We start from the raw sequence: 6,931 nt of genomic DNA, 5'->3' as shown, positions 1-6,931 counted from the left end.
AGGGCCGTGTTTGTTTGTTTGATATTTTCTCCCTCTCTTTCTCGTCTTTTTCCCCTTTGCAAAAAGCCAAGAGCTTCCTGCAGTCTCTTGTTTTTTTCTGCTGTGCAGCATTGTGAGGTCCAACATGTAGGATCCTGATGCAGAGTTGCCATGGGCAGCCTCCCTGTGTGCCCTACTTCCCACCCACCTACCCTTAAGGCATTCTGGAAAAAGAAAGAATTAGAAAGCACTAAAAAAAAAAAAGAAATCATGACTTCAACCCCTTCTCATGTCCCTCCAAAGGTTTCATTCCCAGATTCATGTTTCCAGCTCGGAAAAACAGTGTCTCTGCTAATAATTAGAGTCCCCTCGCAGAGCGTCGTTACTTATCAGTTGCCATTCTTTATCTGTTTCCAATTACGTCATTGGCTAAAAGCTGGTAGCGGGGGGGGGGTGGGGATGGGAGTGAGAGTGGTGGGTGTGAGTTGGGGCTAAAGTGTGGGATGGGATGTTGGACGCATAGCAGGGCCTCTTTGATCCTCTCAGCTGAGAGACGTGGCAGCAGCAGCAGCAGCAGCAGCAGCAGCAGCAACATCAGCTGCTGCTGCTGCTGCTGCTGCTGCTGTTTAAAATCGCCACTTTCAAAACATGTCACTTTATTTGTCTACAGGCACTGCCAGCGGCCCTGAAGCTCTCACAGTGAGGAAACAGCCTCCCCCCTCCCCCCAAAAAAGACAAACAAAACAAAACAAAACAGCCAGCATCAACCCGCAGATTTAGTCCTCAGTTTGCGGCCAAGCTGTACCTTCACCATGTGTGGGAAGAGAGGGCGGAGCCAACACCTGGCAAGGCGTGCTGCCACCACACGGGACCACGGAGGTCTCAGTGTCCACTGTGATCTCACGAAGGGCAGACTTCCAGATTTCAAACACTTGGAACATAGAAATTGTTGTTGTTGTTTCTTTTTTTGTAGAACACAGTTGGAATGTCGATTACACACTGGATCTAAGTCGCTTCTTCTCTCCTAAAGGATGGCGTCAAAATCACTGTAACCTCGGGGAGGTTAGCAAGCAAAGTGTGACAGTGGGCAGGAAAAACTCCCCTGTGGGAAGAAACCTAGAGCAGGTCCCGACTCCAGAGGGCGCTCATCTACCTATGACTTTTCTCACTTCTTGGGCTAGAAGTGATGAGGCAATACTTCTTTTTTCACTTTGTCATTGTGGTCTCCTTCTTCTCCTTGCATCAACACCACAAGGAGAGAATCAAGGCGGGATGAAGAAGCAGATCAAGTGCACAGTGGAGCTGATAGTGAATGATAGAGTGATGACAGAAGGAAGTGCAGTGATGAGCTGATGATGAGCAGATTGCTTTGATTGCCAAGGCGGAGCAGGTATGGAGCGTTGCAGAGGGTTGGACGGACTGAGCCGACAGAGTGCGGGTGGGCGGAGCCTGCAAACAGCCTGTCGGCTTGCAAAACAGCAGGACAAAGGGAAAAAAACAAACACAAACCAAAACAAAACACAACAACACAAAAGACAGAGAGACGACACAGACTAGAAGTGTCACTCAGCAAACATTTGGACCACCTCCACCAGCACCAGCAGCAGCGTCGTCGTCCCAGATGACTCATCACCGCTGCCGCCAAGATCTCTCTGTCTCTCTCTGCACGCCAGCTTTGTGCCGAGTCATTTCTGTTTCCGCGTGGCGATGATCTCAGCAGGAGATCTTCCAACCGCTGCTCGGCTCTGTGCTTTCCGGTGAAACTGTTTGACGTCTTCACTGCTTTAGCCCAAGATGTAAAATCACATGGGGAGGAAAGCGGGATCAAATCCCAGCTGGGATGGGAGTCGCAGCGCCGCCCGCAGGCTGGACGGAGGATGACGCGGTTTGCGGAAGCAGCCGTCAGCCAATCGATGCAACGTTCTCTGAAATATGGCAGAAAATAAAGAAAATTTAAAGTTTTTGGTTTATTTCCAAGATACATGGTGGTGCAGTGGTCAGCACTATCCACTGCACTGTAAACTTGGCATGTGTATGCAACCAAATGTGAATCTTGGAGCAGGTTGGTGGGGGGGCGGGTGGGGGGCCGTGGGGGTGGTTAGAAGTGCGTTGTCATTGGTTCGTAGACCTCCATCCATCACGGCGCCAACAACTTTGTTTTTTTTTCAACAAAAGTGACTGTGAGCTCTGAGCTCTCGGCTCTGCGCACTCTTTTCTGTGATTTAGCGTCTTTTATCTCCAGTTTTTATTTCATACAGCTGCATTTGGGGACGGATGAAGTGTCGAACAGCGATCACCTCGTCGCACAACGTGCATCATCACTCAGCAGCAGGAGAGCCAGCCAGCTCTGCCACTTCATTTTACTGCAACAAGGATCAGGAAAAGAGAAAACGAAGCCAAAGTGCAGCTAAGCGACTGACAACGAGCCCAGCTGCTGGGTGTCGTTAACCTGACCAGTTGGATGCAGTGCTTCACAAATCCACAGGATTTATTTCACGTGTCTGTCTGGGGAAAGAGCCCACGGGAAACATTCAGAGATGGAGAAAAAAAACAACAACTTCCAAATCCAGTCGGCAGCAGCCGATTGAAGCCCTCTGCGTCTTCAGTTCCTTGGCCTGTTTTTTTAAAACGAGGAATATATATTGTTGACTTGTTATCAGGCGGACCGCACTGCAGGGTCCATGCTGACACACACACTCGCTACATTTATCATCGTTATTCATTCTGATTATGATCGGACGACTGAAGTGCCTGTAAACGTGTTGGTCCGACTAAGATCGGAGTTTTAGAACTCCAGCTGGAATCGGAGAACTCCGATTGAGACGCCCAGATAATGCGACTGGCATTCGAATTTCTCCGTCATGTACGTGCCTTACCCCCGCACTAGCATGTGCCCCCCGGAATAAAAATATTCAAGACACGAGCTCCTTCAAATGCTTGACGCTATGATGAGTTTGTGTATACGTGAGAACACAAGCGAGAACCTTTTCAGTTCATTTGTGTTCTCCAAAAAGAGTTTGCAGCGACACGGTGCGCTGTACAACTCGCCAGTTCATACAGAACAGTGGCTCTTCTCACCTGAAGGCTCAAAACAGCTTCACAAGTCCACAAAGTTTGTCAAATGATCGGCAAGTTATTTGGAAATGTGTTCAAAACTCTTTCAACACCGTTGTGTTTTGTACTTCTATTTATCAACACAATAAAAGGAGTCGGTAGATAGGTTTCATTGCTTTTACTGAAGCTCCGTACGATACAATTCCAAACCCTCACCCTCCACTTCCTGTAGACCCTGGTTGATTGGTCAGGTAAACGTATTACGAGTTTGGACAGCTTATTCACTCTCTTGCAGCGTTGCTCCAGTTAGAGATTTTTTTGTTTGTTTGTTTCATCTTTAGTGAGAATCCAATTAGTTGAGCAAACAAGCCGACTCCAGTGAACACACAGCCTCCTTGGGAAAGGCAAATATTAATAAACATGGCCTTGGTGCTGCGAGCCACCCACTCAGTTTGTGTTTCAAAACTGCTGTCTGTTTACAAGTCAGCAATAGCTTCCTGTTTTTGCCATCACTTAGCACCGAGCCAAGTGGGCTCAATGCTGTGTAAAAATGTCTGTACAGTTGTAGGTCAGCTGTTTGAGGAGCTGGCTGACGAACCCAAGCAGGGCGAGGGCATCAACTTCCTGATTCTAGCAGCACCTTTGTGTTTTTCTCTGCACAGGTTCTCTGGAAACAGGGGCAGAGAACCCCCCCCCCCACACACACACACACGCTGCACTTCAACCAACAAGCACACAAGCACCCTCCATAAATATTAAGGGGCAACATTTCACCGCAAAAAAGGCATCAATACAGCAGCCATCTGCCACCTTTCAATGGAAGCAATAGTGCTGAATTCATAAGTGGCAAATGCTAGAGGGTGTGTGTGTGTGTGTGTGTGTGTGTGTGTGAGAGAGAGAGAGAGAGAGAGAGAGAATTCATCACAGCTGCACTGTTGTGTGACACAAAACAAAAACAACAGGCGCACAAGTTTGGAGTATTTAGTCGAGAGAAAATACATTTATTCTGGGTGTGTCGGGAGCAAAAAAACAACGCCCATGATTGGTGGAAACAGTTGACATTTGTTTGGGCAGTCGGGAATCTGTTGTAAATTCGTCCTGGCGACTGGTAGCTTTGACCGTGATAATGTCATTAGAATGTGTGAGAAATATAAAAAGAAAATTGGTTGTTGTCATAACAAAGGCTGAGGGAGTGTTTGGCAAAATGTGCTGGATATTTCACATGTTCCCCCAGCCCAAAACAAACAAACAAACAAACAAACAAACAAACCAGACTATGCCTTTATGGTCGTTGGACGAATTGTCCATCTCTTGTGTTCAGATATAACCACTCACATTTTTTTTTTTTTTGCTGCCATTATTAAAGCAACAGTCCAAGCTTTCCTATTGGTGCCAGAGGTGCCAAACCCAGAAAAAAAACAAAAACCTCACCTCCCTCCAGAAAAAGTTGCCATTGTGATTTCTTTTCTTTCTTCTTTCAAATCCCGTCTTGACTTTTAACTTTTCACCTGAGAGTTTGCACTCCTGCCTGTCCCGACCTGCTCTGATTGGCCACTCGATATTTCACTTTAATTCCACTCGACCCAACGTTTCCATTAGTTGATGCATTTCCATTCCCGGACGCGTCAAACCTTCCTCCAGACTCGTGATTTAATAACAAACCGAGTCAAAAAATAAAAAAAACGGCCTCCCCTAAATCTATTTTCTCTCGGCTCTTCTCTCACTCCCTTCCCCACCCCCCACTCCCCCCCCCCCTCTCTCTGTACTACAATCCTACGCCTCGACTCGCCGTCTCCCGACTGCCAGCGTTGAAAAGTGGCGAGTGAGCCTGTTGATCAGATAGGCCTATAACTAATGAAAAGCGTCGCCGAAGTGACAGCAGAATTAATGAAGTGTCCCGGGCTGCAGTGGCGCAGCGCTCTGCCGGGGCTTTTCCTGCTGCGCCGCCGCCGCCGCTGCTTAGCCGCTATTTACGGTGACAAATAATGCCCCGCTCTGCCAACGACACCTGCGAGTCAAGGTTAAAAAACATATTTGCCACAGCCGGTGCACGGTGGCGGAGGAGGAGGAGGAGGAGGAGGAGGAGGAGGGGGAGGAGGAGGAGGATGAAAGATTGGGGAGTGGAAGGAGCCGAGGAGCTGCCGAGTCCGATACGCAACAGAAAAGAAAGTTATTTACCGGAGCTGGACTTGAATGTAGGCAGGAGGGGAGAGGAAGGGGGCTGGTGGGGAATTCAGGATTAATTGAAAACATCTGCATTGGGCCAAACAGCCTCAGGAGAGCGGCCTGAAGGGGGCGATAGCGACGCTGTTTTGGTTCCGTGTTTTAGTCCCTCGAGACGAGACGGCTGGTGATGTCACCGTGTGTGCGTGTGTGTGCGCGCGTGTTTGTGTGACATTGCTTTGACCAGGGCAGCGTCTTGCCGGCAGTCAATAGCGGCCGGTGGGGCGCAGCTCCGCTGTGGTCAATTCTGTCTGACCTTCAGCAGGAGCGCAACAACAGGCCAATAAGACGCCGTGTGTGTGAGTGTGAGTGTGAGTGTGAGTGTGTGTGAGAGAGAGGTGAAATGTGTGTGAATGTCATCCAACAGCGCGCACACTTACATTCTAACATGCACACCAACACAGAGGGGAGGGGGAGGGGCTTGTCATGCCGCCGAGACCGTCGGTTTTGGTTGGAACTTCTGTTATTGGCGATGAACAAACACTCCCATCTGTGCGGAGACGCAGGTGCAAGCATGACAACTGCTGTGCACTGCAGATGTACACTTGAAGACACTATGGGCTGTAAATGTTGTTATATAAATTTGTGTGTGTGTGCGAGTGTGTGCGCGAGAGAGATAGAAGCATCTCTATAGGAGACACTTGGAAATTGTCCGACCACATCAACCGCAACTCTGTGTGTGAAAGATGCACTGACTGAGTTGATCAGATGCAAAACAAGTGTGAATCGCTGCCGCACATCCACGGTGTGCGATTGTGGCAGCAGCATCGCTGGCCCTCATGGTTTTGGATGTGACGTCGCACCTTTTTTTTCCCTCTCGCTTAAGACCAAAAAATAAATAAATAAATAAAAATAAAATCACACCTGGCCTCTGACTCTGAAGCTCAGCAGTGAGGACAACCAGCTGATGACCTGAGGATCTTCTGAGGCATCTTGGTCTTTGAGCTCCCTCCCAGCACACAGCACACAGCCAATGGCAACGATACACGCATTTTCTCACGTCGTGCTCAGGATCGCAGTTTGCGCCCCCTGACTCAGGGGGCGCAATTTTGTGGCTCTGAAGCTAAAGTGGGAGAGACTGCGGGTGTTGACTGACCCTGGAACAGGTATTCAACGAGGCCTCGATGCCCTTTTGCGACGTGGCAGCGGGCAGATTTTACACAGCTGTGCGTCTTGGCCCAAAGTGCGGTGAGCAGAAGAAACACAAGGGGGGATTTTTCTTTCTTCCTTTCTTCCTTATTTCAGTGCAGCTCGCCGCCAGGACGGAGATGCAGCTGCAAAGGGAATCTTGCGCGGTGCAGTGAAAAAAAAAGAAGAAAAGAAGATAAATATTGTTAGAGAGTCTCTGAACTACGTGTTCCCATCAGCGGGAAGCAGGCAGAAATATCCTTCACGTTGTCACCTCGTAAATATTACACACTCTCTCCGGGACGCTCGCCTCCCCCTCCACCCGGACATCACATCTGCAGTGAGTGCAGCGGCGGCGAGGTGGAGGTGAATCCACGGGCCAACGGCGGGCGGACCTCCCGCGTCTTCCACGTCTTCCTCTGCTGCCTCCAGAACCGAGGCCGCCTTCAGGAGAGAGCAACGCACACAGAGACGGCATCGCTTCGTCTTTGCTTCCCGCGCTGTGATGCACCTGCGCTATAAATATCAACCGTAAAATAATCTTTTC

The sequence above is a fragment of the Nelusetta ayraudi genome, unplaced genomic scaffold (assembly GCF_046127955.1).
Source record: "Nelusetta ayraudi isolate G7.1 ecotype Tasmania unplaced genomic scaffold, CSIRO-AGI_Nayr_v1 ptg000091l, whole genome shotgun sequence".
Classification (NCBI taxonomy): Eukaryota; Metazoa; Chordata; class Actinopteri; order Tetraodontiformes; family Monacanthidae; genus Nelusetta; species Nelusetta ayraudi.
This window is presented reverse-complemented; position numbering follows the sequence as displayed.